Below are 16,479 nucleotides of genomic sequence, written 5' to 3'. Positions count from 1 at the left end.
CAGTTCTATTTCCCTTTAACAGCTGGGCAAGGACATTACTTCATTGAGATGCAAAGAAAGATCTTTGTAATTAGGTTTATTTTTGTGCTCTGTCTCTCGCATTTCTTTTGTCTTTTTTTAAATAAAAAATTCAGTCTATCACTTTTGCTGGTTTTAAAGCCTATTTTCTTGTAAATACAGAATTGCCTTTTATAATGACAATTTCATGCATAACCCTTTCAACTTAGAATAGAATGATGAGAATTCACATGAATGATCAGTTAAAATCATTTGGCCAACAATGAAATCCTAAAACGGAGGGTGGTTTGAAAAGGTTAGTAAAAATGCAAGTTAAACAATGTAGTCTCTATCGAGGGCTACACACTTTGGGCTCTTTTTACTAAGCTGCGGTAGCGTTTTTAGCGTGTGCTGCAGATCAGCGCATGCTAAGCCCCGCACTATGCGGAAAAACTAATGCCAGCTCAATGGAGGCGTTAGCTTCTAGCGTGCGTGGCATTGTAGCGCGTGCTATGTGTGCGCTAAAACCTCTAGTGCAGCTTAGTAAAAGGAGCCCTTAGTCTAGCAAGTTTCAGTTTATTCGTAAGCTATTTTTCCTACGATATGAAAAACCTGGAAACTCGCTGGACTAGTGTATAGCCCTCAATGGAGACTACGTTGTTTAACTTGCATTTTTACCAAACTTTTCAAATTACCCTCATAGATGTGGTTATCAGTGAAACTCGAAACCTATTATGCAAAGAAAAACCTTGGATCTTCCAAGAAACATTAATGTGAAATCTGAAGTTGACCCTCTAGTTTCTAGAGGGTGTGGAAGCCCGCCACACCTGGGGTGAAGACTGAAGTAGATGCCTTAGGGAGCCTGCTCCTCTGTTAATTCTGTGTTTGCCAGTTGGCGCACTTTAATCATAGCGCGCTAGCTAGTTAATGATTCCATACCTATTCTCCACCCCTATCATGCCTCCCTCAAAGGAATATGCTTTTTGAAAATCAGTGCCCACTATCACTACCATTTCAGTTTGATTTTAGGGGGTGGGATTCAGTTTTTTTTTAAAAACAATAGGGTTTTAGGTGGGCTTCACTATAGTGACAGTGCCTAGGGAAGGGTTGGTCCATTTGCCTATCTATCCACCCATCCATAGACTTAGGTGTCCTTATGAATGTACAAAGAAACCAAAGTCTAAAGCTGAGTAGGAGCTGTGGTGCAGATAACATCTGGTCAGCATCAATTTTCTTCCTTCTGCCATTTTGAAGCCAGTGCCAAATAGGGTAGGAGTGGAGGAGGACTGCTCCCATATGGTGACAGTAGGCCACCAGGAATAACATCTGGCTAGGTCCTGAGATGGATATGGGGTCTGACAGTCCAGGGATGCATACAGAGACAGAACCCAAGAGCAGTGAACAACAGCAGCAGGGAGGCCAGGCTGTACTGATGAGGTGATGGCAGAAGACGCAGCAGGTGGCAAGAAGGTTGGACTCACCACCCAAGGAACAGAGTTAGCACCAAAAGAGGCAGCAAAATGGTGAGAAGGCCAAGCTGACAACTTGAAAACTGATGAGCTGATAATGCACAAAAATCAAGAGCCAGTGAAGTTCCCACACCTTACCAGATGTGGGGATGCTCAAACGTCACAAGCTACCAATAGGTCAAGAACCTCTCTGGTTGAATGCGTGTCCCAACTTCCATAGCACAGTAAACAGATGACCAGAACATATGCAATGTAGAGTCAACTAAGGTCCATCAAGCCCAACATCTTATCTGTGACATTGGCCAGTCTGGGTCACAAGTAACTAGCAGATCCCAAAATAATAATAATAATCATAATAACTTTATTTTTATACCGCAATACTTCACAGTTCAGTGTAGTTTACACAAAAAATTGAAAACACAGCAATGATACATCAAATTACATTATTAATAAAATCACAAATTTCAAAGAAGGCTTAACGTGTAAAAGCATACCACAAATTATGGCTTCATAGGTTAAGAGAATTGCTGATTCAAGAATAAGATTGATTTGTCCCCAAATTGACTTCCAGAAATTAAGTATCAAAGAACAATAATATAACCGATGATCCAAAGTCCCTATATTTCTAGGACAATGCCAGCATCTATTAGACTTAGAACTGTCTAGTTTTTGTAACATGTCAATTAGAACCGGAAAGATACCAGAAGACTGGAGGATAGCAAACATCATCCCAATCTTCGAAAAAGGATCAAGAGAAGAACCGGGAAACTACAGACCTATGAGTCTTACATCAGTCCCTGGGAAGATGGTTGAAGCATTGATTAAGGATAGCATAGTCCAACATCTGGATACCCATGACCTAATGAGAGCTAGTCAACATGGATTCAGAAAGGGGCAGTCATGTTTGACAAATTTACTTCAGTTTTATGAGACTGTGAACAAACATATTGATAGCAGAGATTCGGTGGATATAATATACTTGGACTTCCAGAAGGCTTTTGACAAAGTTTCACATGAGCGACTTCTCAGAAAACTTCAAAGTCATGGAATAGAAGGGGACATACTAAGATGGATAGGAAACTGGCTGGAAGAGAGAAGACAGAGGGTGAGTGTAAATGAAAAGTTCTCGGACTGGGAGAGAGTAACTAGTGGAGTGCCTCAGGGCTTGGTTCTTGGGCCCATCTTGTTCAATATTTTCATAAATGACCTGGAAGAAGAAACAACCAGTGAAATCATCAAGTTTGCTGATGACACAAACTAAGTCGGGCAATCAGGTCACAGACGGACTGTGAGGAACTCCAGAAAGATTTGAGACAACTAGAGAAATGGGCAGAGAAGTGGCAAATGAAGTTTAACGTAGAAAAATGCAAAGTGATGCACCTGGGCAGGAAAAACAAGGAGCACCAGTATACTTATTTGATGCAACTTTGGGCAAAAGCGAACAAGAAAGGGACCTGGGGGTTATGATAGACAGGACCCTGAAGCCGTCAGCTCAGTGCGCAGTGGCGGAAAAAAAAGCAATCAGGATGTTGGGCATGATAAAGAAGGTTATCATGAGTAGATTTGAGGATGTAATAATGCCATTATATAGAGCGATGGTGAGATCACACTTGGAATACTGTGCCCAACATTGGTCTCCCTATCTAAAGAAGGATATAATACTACTGGAGAGGGTGCAGAGGCGAGCGACGAAGCTAATAAAAGGTATGGAGAATTTGAGCTACAAAGATCGCCTCAGAAAACTGGGACTTTTTACCCTCGAGAAGAGGAGACTGCGAGGGGATCTGATCGAGACTTTTAAAATACTGAAAGGATTCGACAAAATAGAACAGGAAACACCTTTATTCACATTGTCGAAGGTGACTCGGACAAGAGGTCATGGACTGAAGCTGTGGGGAGACAGGGTCAGGACAAATGTCAGAAAGTTCTGCTTCACATAGCGAGTGGTGAATGCCTGGAATGCTCTCCCGGAAGAGGTTGTGGAGGAAACCACCATTCCAGGATTTAAGGGCAAGTTGGATGCATATCTTCTTGAAAGACACATTGAATAACTAAGGTATAGCCAGGGTAGACCTGGCTGGGCCTCCGCGTGTGCGGATCGCCGGACTAGATGGACTCATGGTCTGATCCGGTGCAGGCATTTCTTATGTTATTATGAACTGGGGGTCCAAAAAATCCTATGCAATAAAAATAACCAAGTTTGTCTCATAGATGCTGAAGCTGTACACTTTAACCTCCAAGACCAAATTTGTGGCCATCGAGATGCAGAAATATACTGTTTTATCTCGATACTCCAAATGTCTCTAAGATTATTTTTTTGGCTTTTTATTCAAAAATTCAGTAATTAATTTGTACCACTGGACGGCCTGATGCCCTACTAAATCTATCTGGTAGCAAAGGATCTGCAAGCTATAATAAGTTTTAAAATGTTTCCATTCAGGGAACCCACTCTGAATAGCCTGCTTCAACTGCAACCACCTATAATGTTGAGACTTTAAAATACCAAATGATTGTCGCAGCCGTGAAAAATCAAGCTGTCTTTTTTTTTGATCATGACAGGAATAACTATTCAAACGGGGAAGAGTTATGACAGATTGAATTACACATTTTGGTGGGCAAATGTTTGTACCACTTATAAGTATGAGAGAATGAATGCAGAATGTATAGGGTTTAGTAATACATTTAATATGGTGTGGAACCCATCGACTGCATTTGTTACATCGCAATAATTGGCATGTATCTCTCTTTTTATTAGATTTCCTTACACATTTGGGGGGGGAGGGATATGTATTTTGATTATTAAAATTACTTAATTATAATATTGTAATCACATATGTCTTCTTGTATTAATAATTGGGAGGAGGGGGGAGAAAATGATTGTTTTATGTATTAATTGTATATTTTATAGTGTGTTTTATGCAGTTTATGTTCAATTAATTGTATTGCACCGTCAAAATTTGAAAATTAATAAATATTTATAAAAAAAAAAAATCACAAATTTCTTGAAATTGACAAGGCATTAAACTAATTTACCAAATAGATAGGTTTTCAATGATTTTCTAAAATAATTAAACCACTTAAATTCTTATTCCATTTACCCGCTTGAAAGCATAAAGTCCTTTCAAGGAATCTTTTATATATACCAGTTTCAAGTTTTATTACAATTTTGATTCAATCGCTTAAGCGTAATTTCAAAGTAATTTACAAATAAAAGAAGGGGCCCATACTGTTTAAAGACATCGAAGACCAAAACATTACAAACTTATACGTGAGGAGAGGGGGAGGAACTATAATAAATATAGGAAAGAACAAAGAAGGTCAAAACATAAGGGAGGTAAAAGGATCTTTGGGCAGTATTCACTAACCTTACTGATCGTGTCCAAACCAGTCTGCGACCCCGACCCGATCCATTAACCTTCCTCCCGATCCGATCCGCGCATGCATATGAGGGGAAATGGCATGCAAATGTAGGAAGGCAGCGATTCACTAAACAATTTCAGGAACACCGACTGGGCTGGCCAATCAACAAAGAAGCGACTGCTGAGGACCAGTCGTTCACGCCCTTTCCGACTGAAATAACATCTCCCTTGTGCAAAACCCCTGCTTTCTGCCACCACGCTCTCTGCCGCTTTGCCTTTCTGCCGCCCTGCAGCCCTTTGAACCCGTGGTTTTAACCCGCGGGTGAAAAGTGTATTCTGTTCCAGGTTACAGCTTGTTCACAGGGCTGTGCTTAGAATGCCAGGAGTCACGGTTTCATCTCTACTCTTTCAGAAGCGTGTTCTGTTCCATTAAAGCGCCCCCCCCCCTTTTTGATCTTGCTTGTGCAGAGAGCCAGCGCTTGCGCAGACCATCTACAGGCAAAGAAGATGATCTGCGCATGCGTCAGGATTGCTCTGGGCGGGGTCGCTGTGGGGCATGCCTTCGATCGCTGCAATTTGCATGAGGAGGCTTGGTGAATCAGTCGCCCGGGAAGACTCAGCCATGGATCGGATCGCATAGGTAAATTTAGTGAATCTAGCTCTTTGTTTTAAAGAGTTTAAAGAGGTGCATGAAATAGACTAGTATAAGTCTAAGCATTAGAAGGATAAAAAGTTTAATTGTTTTTCTTTAAAAAAAGAAATATTAAATTGTCTCGCGGGATTCAGGTCTTGAAAGCATCCTTGTATAATCTTTTAAAGATGGAAAAGAAAAGAGATACTGTGGGTACGACGGTTAACTTTAGACAGTTCAACATTTCCAGGGATATGTAATGGCTCTCTCAGGTCTACCTGACTAATCATTTTTTAATGGAATTTTCCTCCAGGAACTTGTCCAGATCTCTTTTGAATTTCTCTCTGTTAGTCATCTTGACTACATCCTTTGGCTACAGATTTAGTCCCAGGTTCTACAAAAGTTACCCAAATTTGGGTGTGGATCCCAGATCCATGCATGAGCTAATTAGCTAATGAGTCATCAATTATTTATGTTAATTGACACAAATTAGGGCATTTCCAGAAATTAGGTGCAATCTTATAGAATACTTGGATTTGCACACCCAACTGCCATTGGTTGGATGAAAGGATTTGCACTAGCTTTTAGCAAGTGTAAGTGCTCGTTCCGAAAGTTGGGTATGAGAATCCACACTAAGGGCCTGATTCTGGAAGCGGCGCCTGCCATGTCAGGCACCTGCAAAATGGGTCCCTGCCGGGTGTCAATCACTGGCACACACTGTGTCCAGAATTGCGGCTTTTTTAAAAATATAGGCACCTTAAATTTAGGCCAGCATTTTAAAGGCTTACATTTAAGGTGCTGGTCTCAAGCCTACCGAGATACATAGGGATTCCTATGGATGCCTAAAGCCATTTTTGGTGTAATCTATGCCCATGCTGGCCTTAGGTGTCCCTATGCACCTCCATAGATGTGAGACAGGTGCCTAAGAACAGTGCCTGCATTTTTTTTTTAAACATACAATTTCAATTCAATTCCAATTTATTATTTCTAGTCCGCCTTTATCTAAGGCGGATTACAGAAATACATACATAATAAAACAATAAAAATAATAATAATACAGACACACTCTGAAAACAAAATCTGCAGTCATAATAAACCCCAACATTACTGAGTACCATATTTCATATTACAAAACAGATGTTTCTTTAACATTTGCTTAAATTCGTACAAGTTTGTTAGACACTGTAAATACATAGGCAGCTTATTTCCACTCTGATGGTCCTGCACATGAGAATACACTGAGACGTCCTGCTGCCGCCTCACATCAGAACGCTGTTTGGAGAATTTGGCCCTAAGTGTTATTCTATGAAGAATATTTAGCGCTAAGTGAACTTTATGGAATTGGCACTTAGCACAGACTTTAACGATGCCTACCTTTGGGTGCCATTTACTCAATCTGGCTCTTAATGTGGAAAAGCGCAAAGTAGCACCTATAGAGAAATCCATAGGCAGCGGAATGCTGTTTGGTTTAGGGGGAGCAGGAGCTCCGCCCTAGCCCCAGCGGAATCCTGCGGTACAGTCCGTCTCCAGCTGCCGACTCCACCTCCTACCTCCTCCTAGTGTTGTACTGTAAATTTATGGGGCAGCCGCCGCGCAGCGTCAATGAGCAGGCCTTTCCCCAGGAAATAGAATGAAGGGTTCCGGGGCAGGCCTGCTCGTTGATGCTGTGCGGTGGCTGCCCTGAAGATATAAAATACAACACCAGGAAACAAGTAAGAGGGCGGGCACCAATCTGACTGCCAATTTTTGGGGAGGTCATGACCCCTGTGGCTTCCACCCGTTCTGACGCCCATGGAGAAATCTAATCCCAACTAGAGCTACACAATACTGCGCTCTGAGTTTACACCGCAAAAAAAGATCTTGGAGTCATTGCAGTTAATGCATTGACATTTTCATCCCTGTATGCCATGGATCTATGCCAGCAGATCTTTTTTTTTTTTTCAAAATGCCACAGGAACTGAACATGTTCTGACCTTGACATTTCAATTCCAATCTCTGTTTTATGTAAAATGAGGGTTCATGGCTATTTGGTCAGAAAAACAGAAAACCCTTTACTCTCTTCTTTCCGTTATTTTATTATTTCTTTTTTTTCCTGTGATATGTAGCTTCTGGCAGAAAAGCATCGTCAGCGAGTCCTAGCTGGTAATGACAGGTCAGAGTGTGACTCCGCTGCTTGTCTATATGAGGCAGCCCGTGAGTAACTACCTCTGAGATATTGGCTCAGCGTTCCCCCTTCTTTATTTCCCAGTAGCAACGGGACCTTACACCTAGAATTTAAAGAAAAGGAGACAACTGCGACAGTTAATTAGAACTCACTCTTCATATGCAGAGGGTAATGAATTTTAAAGTGCATCAATTAAGAACTAATTGCGTCTTTTGTTCAGGACTGAACTGCTTGGAAATTTAGAAAGATGTAGGCTTGAAGTTTACTACTTAAATTGAACTGGGTGAGGTTTAAAACTTTCTATATGCTGTGTGGTATATTCTCTATGTATTAATTATAGGACACAGTATGGGGATGATTCTGCATAGGTTGCCTAAAGGTGCTTGTGCTGAGCACAAATTCTATCATGGCAATTAAAGCGCTTCATTTTCGTTATAGAATACTAGTCTAAACCTTTGGTTACATAAGTAATTTTAGGCAAGAGCACTCACACTAGCTCTAAGGCACTGTTTCTCAACTCGGCCCTGGAGTACCCCCTTGCCAGGTTTTCAAGATATCCACAATGAAAATGCATGAAAGACATTTGCATATAATGGAGGCACTTTATGCAAATCAAGTTTATGCAAATTCAATGTGGATATCCTGAAAATCTGACTGGCAAGGGGGTACTCCAGGACCGACTTGAGAAACACTGCTCTATGGCAGGTATAAATTTGTGTATTGACAAAAGCAAGAAAAAATTTCTATGGTGACAAAATCACCAGATCAAAAAACCAAACTAGTACACTGTTCAACATCTGGCGTAATCTAACCTCAAAAAATGACTCCTTCTCCCCCCTCTCTCCACCATCCGCTAACAACCTAGCCAAATTTTTCAACGATAAGATCATTACCATAAGAAGCTCTTTCCCCCCAACTATCTCCTACAATTCTCTACCTCCCAATGACTCCAACCCTATCCCTGCTGATAGATCCTGGACTGCCTTCGAAATAGCCTCCGAATCCCAGATCTCTAAACTTTGTCTCAAATTGAAATCCTGCAAATGTATCCTAGATCCTTTCCCATCCTACCTTTACGATAACATTCCTGCACAGGCCATCTCCTCCCTCACCTATCTTGTAAACACTGCCCTACTATCTGGCCTGTTCTCTACAGAAATGGGACACATTGCCTTATCCCCTCTTTTGAAAAAAGCTGATCTCAACCCTTCCTCACCATCGAACTACCGCCCCATAGCAAATATCTCCCTCCTAACCAAACTGCTTGAGTCCATAGTCGCTACCCAGCTATCTTCTTATCTAGAGAGATTCTCCATTCACTCCCCCTATCAACATGGCTTTAGATCCAGCTTCAGCACCGAGTCCCTCCTTGTCTCCCTAATATCAAAGGTGCAACAACTACATTCTCGAAACAAATTCGCTGTTCTGTTACAATTCGACCTCTCTGCTGCTTTTGATGTCGTCCACCACGACATACTACTTTATCAACTTTCCGAGATAGGAATTGATTCCACTGTTCTTAATTGGTTCTCTAACTTCCTTCGCTCTCGCTCCTACACTGTCAACTCTAATGGCACCATGTCCACTCCTTGGTCTCCTTCTTGCGGTGTCCCTCAGGGACCACCCCTATCCCCTATCCTTTTTAATATCTATATGTCCTCATTGAAGCTCTTCCAGCTTTCCCCCCTTGAAACTATCTACACATACGCCGACGATATCCTTGTCCTTCTTGAAACAGACCAGAACCTCACCAATCTCCACGATAACATAACATCCTGCATAATGAGACTCCACTCCTGGTTCCTCTCGGTACAGATGAAACTAAATGAATCAAAAACAAAATTACTCTGGCTCGGCCCAAAGTTAGAACACCTGCCCACCCTCTTCGCACTACCCTCAGGCGCTGCCTTACACCTTGAGTTCTCAAGCAAGGTCCTTGGCATCATTATCGATTCCTCTCTCTCTCTCAACGACCACCTCAACTCCTTGACAAAATCATGCTTCTTCAGCCTCCACATGCTAAGGAAAGCAAGACCTTGCTTCCGCCAAAAACATTTCGCCGTCCTTGTCCAATCCATCATCCTCTCCAAACTTGACTATTGTAATGCCATTTACCTATGCTTAACAAAAAAAAAGCCTCCAAAGACTCCAGCTTATTCAGAGCACGGCAGCCAAGCTGATCTTTGCAAAACGTAAATCGGACCACATCTCCCCACTCCTGGCCAATCTTCACTGGCTCCCAGTGATTTCCAGAATCCAATTCAAATGCTCTTGCCTGGCTTTTAAGATTATTCACGGCATCCTTCCTTCCCTAATCCCACTTTCCTTCAACTCCTTATGCCCTGACTCCACCAGAACCGCCCATAAATTAAAACTATCCTTCCCCTCCCTACATGGTATTCTCCACGCAGGTAAACTGGGAAAATCACTTCTATTCAAAATCACAGGTCTCTGGAATGACCTTACTATCCCGCTGAGGAACCTGAGCTCCCTCCACTTATTCCGCAAGCAACTAAAAACCTGGCTCTTCTCTAACATGTAATTTCTTTTTTCCCTTACTTTACCACTCAATCTATAAACTTATGTAAACCTTTTCCTACCCTTTCTCATTTTTAAGTTCTTGTAAACCGTGCCGAGCTCTACTTCCATGGAGATGATGCGGTATATAAATGTGAAGGTTTAGTTTAGTTAGTTTAGTTTAGTGTGTACCTAAATGAGGTGTGAGGCTAAATTTCGAGACACTCAGTTCTTTAATTGCAGTGAAATTTCTAGCACTGATAACAAAATTCATGCAATCATATTACATTCATTATGGCTATTTTAAGGATTTTGACAAATGACAAATGGTAAGCGATTGAGAATTTAAAGAAGTTATAACCACTGCTATAGAATATACTATGGAAGGATTGATGTAGTAATAATGTGGTTATGTGTTTGTTTAGGGGACAGCATTGATACAGCCAGTATGGCGAAACATGTCAGCAGAAGTCCCCAGCCTTAAATTAAATTATCTAAATTATTTGAATAAAGAAAAAGCATAAAATTTAAAAGTAATGAAAGATTTGATAAAGGATTGATGACAATTTTAGCAGATCTTCATAAACGTATTACTGAAGAATTACTGCATTAACCCCCTCTTCTACTAAGCTGGCGGTTTTAGTGCAGAAAGCCGCGCTGAATGGCCCGTGCTGCTCCTGACGCTCGAGTTCCTCTGAGCGTCTGGAGTAGCGCAGGCCATTCAGCGCGGCTCTCTGCACTAAAACCACTAGTGCGGTTTAGTAGAAGAGGTCCTAAGTTCCAAAGATCCTTAAAATAGCCATATTGAATGTAATATAATTGCATAAATGAGGTGTGATGCATACAATTGATGGTATTTTATAATTGCTTGGCACACCCTGCCTACATTCATGCTCCTCTCTTAGTAATAAGGTATAGAACTTAGCCACCAACATTATTTATTTATTTATTTATTTAAAACACTTAGAGCTCGCATCTATGTGGATAACAAAAAATACATCCATAATTAAAACAAAATATTACATACGTAATGAAACAACACATAACAAAATATTATAAACCAACAACATACATGAATTTATTTCTATATCTTTAAAACCATACAAGTACAAAATTTGAAAATGGTCAGATCTGAAAAGGCAATTCGAAAAAAAAAATAGGCTTTCAAACGCTTTCGAAATGCCCAAAAATCAGTGAGCAGACAAATAAGAGTCTGGCACCGAATTCCAAAGTAGAGGACCAGCTACCTGGAACATACATGAATGATTTGTAACCATAGTGATGGATCGAATTGTTGGAACAGCCAATAAGACTCTGTCTTGAGATCTCAGAGAACGGGAGGGCACTTAAATCTGTAACAGAGAGGCAATCAACTTTGGCAATAGGTCACGAACAGATTTAAACACCGGTAGGAGCTAAAATTGTATTCTCCATTTAACTGGCAAACAATGACGTTCAGCCAGCACAGGTGTAACATGCGAATAATGGGGCAATCCAAGTATTACTCTTGCAGCGGCATTCTGAGCCACTTGAAACACTCTAAGTGACATCTTTGGCAAACGACAGAGGAGGGAATTACATTAGTCTAAATGCGGTAGGACATAACTTTGCATAACCAACCTAAAGTTCGCAGCTGACAATAAATCTTTTCGTTTTAGTACCATCCTAATTTTAAAGAAATTAAAGTCAATTAGTGCCAGATAGGATGGGGATTCATCAAGGTACGGTAAAGGTTCATCCTTTACTGCATCTTGATGCTCCACTGAATTCATCAACCTATGGTATCCCAGTATTGCAAATTGCTGAATCCCATCTTATAGGAATAATGCAGTCTGCAAACCACCTCACAAGTAGCATTATTCTTTGGTTCAGGAGCATCACCCGATTCCCCCCCTCCCCCCGACCTCATTGGACCCTGCCCTGGACCCCACTGGAGGAACCCCCGGACCACCATGTAATTTTGAGCTGGCCAACAGTGGGTTGAGGGTCCCTATATGGGGGAAGGGTTGGGGCCAGGGCACAGGGGTGTCAGTACATGGAGGGGTTGGATTGGGAGGAATTTGTCCCTGCAGCCTGGGAGCATCAGGCCATGGCTTTGTGCAGCCCGATGCTCCCGGACAGTAAAATAATCCCAGCAAAGAGCAAGTCGCTTTAGGTGATTTATATAATAATGAGATGAAAAACATGCATTTGCATGTTTTGTATCTTATTACTTAGTAACATATGGCAACTTAAATATCACCACACTATTTTTGGACCTGCAGAAACATATTAGATTGTACTGCAATTTAAGTCACAGTAAAGGCCATTTACCACGACTTAAAGCCTTAACACTGCTTGAGGAATTCCCCCCTTAGCTCCAAAGATTGCAGATTTTTGTTTGTTATTATATTATCATAGTGCACCTAATTAGGCAAGTAAATAACATGCGCAGACTTGAAATAAGATCTTAGAAGGCACAAAACTTGGATTTTTAAAGCACTATTCTGCACTTTTGGGGAAATAATTGCATAGAATAGGACCTGAATTGGACTGCACACCTCAACGTCGAAGAACAGTCTTCCAGGTAAGTAACCAAACTTCTTGAGTTCTGATTATGCTTACACACTAGAAAGATCAGTGATTTTAAACAGTAGCTCAGAGCTGCCATTGAGATGGGAACACAAGTGTGCAATGATGGTTCCCTTCAGTTTAATTCATGGACCTTGCGTTTAGCTTATGACCTGGGTGGAGGAGTGCTGAGCACATTGTACAAAAAACACAACATAATGTAACACACAAGGTTTTGAAAATGTTTTATTTATAAGTTAATATTTATATATGATATAAAAAAAATACTTTATAGAAAATTCAGCATTATTTTGATGAAGTGTTGTGAATGCAGTAGAGTTTGAGAAGAGTATCCCAAGGAATTGAAATCAGGTAATTTTAAGCCTTAAGGACTAAATTCTATATATGGTGTTGCGTTTTTGTCCCGTCACCGGCTCACACTGATCTTCTGCGACTTAAGTACATTTGGACTGTTTAGTTTTTCCACGTACTTTTAACCCAAGGACTAGAAGGGACCCCTGAGGAAGATACTCTCGTCAAAACACGGACCTTGTTGGGTCCAACTTTCCTAGCGGACTGGGTCCTAGAGGTTTTTTATGGGACATCACCATTCCACAGTGTTTTTTGTTTCTCTTGGACTTTTATTCTGTGGATTCTCCAGGGTCAATTTCCTTGCTCTTGTTTAAAAAATCAGCACACACACACACAAAATCTTAGTTCTATTACTATTAAAATTAATTATTTCTATAGCGCTTAGACGTACGCAGCGCTGTACAGTCACAAAGAAGAAGACAGTCCCTGCTCAAAAGAGCTTACAATCTAAACAGACAAGACAAATAGGATATCATGGATACAGTTAAGGAGAATGGTTAATCTGCTGACTGGGTTGGTGGGCAGTGGAGAGTAGGGTTATGAATTGAAGGCTATATCAAAAAGGTGGGTTTTCAGTCTGCTTCAGTTCTATTGCATAAACAGTGCTTAAAGTTAGTCACCGTTTTTAGAATAGCACGGGTAGGGGTAAAACGCGGACCTCATGGACCTGACGGATCTCGGGGATCTAAACCTGCACGTCCTTAAAAATCTGAGGTCCGTGCCACTTGTAGTTAGTTTCTGGCTCTGACAGGCCTCGATGACAATTTAACGCTGATGGATCCGTCTCAGCATAGGGAGGGAAAAGTATTAGGGTCTGTCAGAGCCAGAGACTAAAACCATTCCCCTTAAAGAACTTTTGCAGAAAATCTCTCCTGCAAAAGATACCAGTGGCGGGAACCCGGCCCAACCGTCAGGGCCCTATAAACATTCAATTATTGCCAGAAAAGTAGCTGCGCCACTTGTAGTTTCTGGCTCTGACAGACCTCGGTGACATTTTAGCGCTGACAGATCCTAATACTTTTCCCTCCCTATGCTGAGACGGATCTGTCAGCGCTAAATTGTCATCGAGGTCTGTCAGAGCCAGAAACTAACTACAAGTGGCACGGACCTCAGATTTTTAAAGACGTGCGGGTTTAGATCCCCGAAGTCCGTCAGGTCCATGAGGTCCGCGTTTTACCCCTTCACGAACAGCACTTGGACTCAGGAACTGCATCTAACTTTAGGCACAGCTATTTGCTCCAGCTGAAAAGTGATGCAAATTCTCACTCCTAAATTAGGTGTGATCCTCCTTATTGTATAAAACTAAGCACGAAAATCCAAGGAACGCCCTCAATTTGCCCTTGATCCTTCCATTTCTGCATCCCCTTTTTCGCCTTGCATGTGAAATTTAGGCAGGGGGTCCTGTGCCTAAATTTACAAGTGTAAATTTTAATTAAAATTAATTTAGTTGAAATTAATAAAAATTGCTCATTAAGATCCTAATTATTGGCACTTAATTTGCTTGCTATTCAATTAAGGGCTCCTTTTACGAAGGCGCGTTAGTGGCTTTAGCGCGCGTGACTTTTCATCACGCACTAACCCCTGCACTAGCTGAAAATCTAAAGGCTGCTCTAGAGGAGGCGGTAGCAGCTAGCGTGGCCGGCGGTTTAGCGTGCGGTATTACGCACGTTAAACCGCTAACGCGCCTTCGTAAGAGGAGCACCTAAATTGCACATGCACCCAAATTTGAACACGCAGTTTTTAGCACATTTTGTAGAATTTGGGATAAGTGCAAAGAAATGTGCAGCGAGATTATAGAACGACGGGGGTTTGTGCATCAACTTAAAAGCAGCATGCTTCCAGCTTGAGTCAGTTCCTGACACATGTACAGCTCTTTCTTCGCAGCTACAGATTTAGCAAGGACAATGAGGATGTTGTGCAAGTTCTTGCAGTGAGCATGGGAGGCTGTCACATCTCAGTTTCCAAGTTTGCATTTTTGTATTTTAACCAAGATTTTTTTGTTTCCAGAGATCTGGGCAATGGATTCTCTTGCAAGCCATCCCAGCAGGGAAAGCCTCTTTATTTGGCCAACAAATGAGCCATAGTTCCACTTTTCCCATGAACACTGTTCCATGACCTTTTCATATCTGAATAAGAATCTAGTATCTAGTATCTAGTATATTAGGATTTTATATACCGCCTATCAAGGTTATCTAAGCCAGTGGTTCCCAACCCTGTCCTGGAGGAACACCAGGCCAATTGGGTTTTCAGGCTAGCCCTAATGAATATGCATGAAGCAAATTTGCATGCCTATCACTTCCATCATATGCAAATCTCTCTCATGCATATTCATTAGGGCTAGCCTGAAAACCCGATTGGCCTGGTGTTCCTCCAGGACAGGGTTGGGAATCACTGATCTAAGCGGTTTTACAATCAGGTACTCATTCATTTTCCCTCTCTGTTCCGGTTGGCTCACAATCTATCTAACGTACCTGACTGAAGCTTCCCCCCCCCCTTTTTTTTTTCTATCTTGCTTTTGAGAACTGAGAAATGCTGGCAATATGATATTCTGCTACTAAGGGGTATGTTCTATGCTAAGGAAGATTGGATGCAGCTCAACAACATATTAGATTGTACTGCAGTTTAATGATTGTTAATAATCACCCTTTATTATTTCATGCCTCTTTAATTTCAGATCTGTACGAATATTCTACACGCAAAGTCATTCCTCAAAAGTAATTTTGCACTTAGGGACAGATTCTATAAATGGTACCTAAGCATGCCTACATTGTAGGCGCTGCTCCATGCAGTTGCCAATCAATCGCTAGGCACTTTTTATAGAATAGCGCCTAGCAATTCTAAGCAGACTTAGGTGTCACTAAACGTTTTACAGGTAGGCGCAGTATATTTCGGATGCCTAAGTCAACCATGTCTAGTCTCTCCTAACTATGCCTGCCTTTCAGGTAGACATAGTTAGGCATCGGAGGTCACCTGGACTTAGGTGTTGCTAAACACTGCTCTGAATTCTGCGTGGAGTTATGCATATATCTAGTAGCGCTATAGAAATGATAAGTAGTACAGTACTCCCCCAAAATTCACGGGGGTTTCGTTCCAGAAGCCCCCGCGAATTTCAAAAAACCGCAAATGCAGTTTTTTGCCTGTCATAAGGCAGGGGAGGCAGGAGAGGGCAGCTGGAGCGCCGACGGGTGACGAATATTATTCACAGGCTGCTCCAACTGCCTCTTCCTGTAGTAAAGTCAGGCTACACCAATCAGGAGCTGCTTTGACACGCAGCTCCTAATTGGTGTAGCCCGACTTTACTACAGGAAGAGGTGGTCGGAGCAGACCGCAAATGAGTGAGTCCGCGATTCACGAACTGCGAATTCACGGGGGAACACTGTAGTTGAATTGTTTAATTTTTTTTCAATTAACTTTAATGGC

Source organism: Geotrypetes seraphini, chromosome 1, assembly GCF_902459505.1.
Source record: "Geotrypetes seraphini chromosome 1, aGeoSer1.1, whole genome shotgun sequence".
NCBI lineage: Eukaryota > Metazoa > Chordata > Amphibia > Gymnophiona > Dermophiidae > Geotrypetes > Geotrypetes seraphini.
The sequence above is the reverse complement of the archived record's forward strand: the minus strand, read 5'-3'. Positions refer to the sequence as shown.